The sequence below is a fragment of the Protobothrops mucrosquamatus genome, unplaced genomic scaffold, assembly GCF_001527695.2.
Source record: "Protobothrops mucrosquamatus isolate PMUCROS unplaced genomic scaffold, P.Mucros_1.0 scaffold648, whole genome shotgun sequence".
In the NCBI taxonomy this organism is placed as follows: Eukaryota; Metazoa; Chordata; class Lepidosauria; order Squamata; family Viperidae; genus Protobothrops; species Protobothrops mucrosquamatus.
Genome location: NW_015386937.1, coordinates 217,761 through 220,482, shown reverse-complemented (window position 1 = coordinate 220,482; position 2,722 = coordinate 217,761).

Genomic DNA, 2,722 nt, shown 5'->3' with positions numbered 1-2,722 from the left:
AATATTCTGTCAGGTCTGTTGAAAGAATCTTTTCCATTTAAGCTTTCAAACAATGTTAAGAGGTGTCACCATCCTCATAATTATGTTTTCAAATAAATTTAACATATTGATTTCCTTAGGAACAGGATTAGCCAATTTATCATTCACAATGATATACTGAACTTGGGACTGGTTGAAAGGCACTTATTTGTGCATTCAGAGAAATTATATGCTTCTTTAATGTCTCTCAGTAACTGATATTTTTTGCATACTCCCAGTTTCCCAAACAGCTAAAAGTTTCTAGAACTGCATATCACTATCTCTTTTCATCAGATGAGTGAACACAAGATATTGAATGGAATTTTTCTAGTACTTGTTTCTTAACAAGCTGAAGCAGAGTAATAAGTAAATAGCTGAGCTGATATTACATCAGATCCACTGTCCAAACCCTGTATATCCATAGTGAACTTTGCTCAGAGTTTTTTTTCTGTGTTTGTGTATTTATTCTAATTTAATCTAGACATTGCTAAAGTTCTCTTTTCCCACAGAACCTTACAACTTCTGTACAGCATCCCACTCAAATAATTAGCAGATTTGACTCTGTTTAGTTATTTTCAAGATTAGCCAAAATTGGCTAGGTTTCATTGCTTGCTATGTAATAGATTTTGTTGTGCCCATCATTTATATTTTCTTGGCAGCAAATTTTGTTAATACTGAGGTTCACATGTTGAATGGGTTTCCCTTCATTTTATAAAGTTAAGGATTTACCTAAATATCTTCTGGGAGTAGTTCACTTTTTAAAAAGTCTTCTTTTCAACTTTCATCTCTAAGGAGATTTTGTTTAAAGTTATACTCCAAATTCTACAGTTCCTTATCTAATTGACTATTATAGGTAGTCAACCTGAATAAGATACAATTTAATATTAATTAAAAGGCTCTCGTAAGAACTATAAATAAAAATAACTCCCTTTTCATGCTGAAGATTAATCTGTAATAGTGGATTTTATAATTCCTGACAGTTCCATGTTGTATCTTTCTGGATTTGGCTTCAGAATTTTTTTTCATATTTTTTGCATGGTCTTTTTCTATCTTCAGTATTTTCCAGCAAGATATCCTGTATGGATAAGAAGCTAGAAAATAACTTCTTCTAGAACAGCGGTTCTCAACCTATGGGTCGCGACCCCATTTGGGGTCAATCGACCATTTCACGGGGGTCGCCAAGCAAGGCTGTCCGCCATTTTTTTCCCCTTTTCCGGCAGGTGCCTTACCTCCCTTGGGCTGGGCCAGCTGGTGGTCGGCCTGCTCCATCTCTGCCGCTTGCCAGCTATGCCTCGGCCGGCGCAGGGGGAGGAACCATGCATGCGCGGCGCTCCCGGGCAGGGAAAGTCCTCGACTTACGACCGGTTGGGTAGTCCTCGACTTACAACCGGTTTAGTCCTCGACTTACGACCGGTTTAGTCTTTGACCTACGACCAGTTGGGGGTCACGGCATTAAAAAGGTTGAGAACCACTGTTCTAGAAGATAGAGAATAGCTTCATCTAAAACAGTGGTTCCCAACCTTTTCTATACCATGCACCCCTAGAACACTTCTAATATATTCTCACACCCCTTAGAAAAGTTCAAAATAATGGCAATGAATTATGCATAAATACTATAATTTTGAAAACCCAAGTTTTCACATCCCCTGGAATACTACCTCCCACCTCCAGTTGGGAACCCCTGGTCTAAAACAATAAGACAAAACTATACAGCTTGAAGTAAAAAAAGAACTAGAGATAGTTTATTTCAGTTTGTAATTCATTATAAAGCATCTTATAAAGACCAAAGTTTTTTCTAATCTATAGCCACTGGCTTAATTCATACCTAATAGAGTTTAACACACTTGAAGCATTGTAGAGAAGCATATATGATTTATCCCATCGTATCCTATTTTTAAAAAGTTTTATTGCACATAAGAATTGAAGGCATGAAAATAACTCAGCTGTGATGCAGAAATTACCTCTACATGAAGGCACATGTTTAGATTAGGAAGAAGTTAATATTGTGGTAGTGATATCACTGCAAAGAAAAAAAAAGTTAAAAAGGTACAACCAAAGACAAGGAAATAATTATTTTGGAAATGACCACAAAAGGAAAGAAATGACTGAGAAGTAGTGTAAACAATATTCAATAGTGATGAATGAATGAATGAAAGAAATTTAAAAAGTGGGGAAACAATAACACAATGTAGGGAAACATCAAAAATCTCCTTCCTACTACATATTTTCATAGAAGTGTAAGAATTTCTTCATTTAAGAACAAATTTGCTACCTTCAGAAAGAAAGATTCTACTTCCTGTCTAAAGAAGGTTAAGGAAAGTCAACGTTTATTCACCTTCACATTATCCAACATTTGTTATAGTCCTATTTTCCATCAACCACAATATATTGGAGGGAATAGAAACAATATCTCTTACAAAATCCAATCTTCTCAAACTATCCCAAAAGCTCTGGGAGAGCCTTGTATACTCACAGCTTCCACAGTTGTATCTATCTTCCTTTTCTTAAACAACATCCAATCCAATTTTTTTAAAAAAAATGTTTTTATCAGTTTAATGAAAAGGAATCTATAAATATTGGTAAGTTCTTGGTAAGTTCTTATAATGAAATCCCAAACCAAATTAGTTCTTACCCATATATGTTAGCCAAAATCAATAGCCATATTTGGACAATGTAATTGTCCAGTTCTCTGGGGCTTTCTATG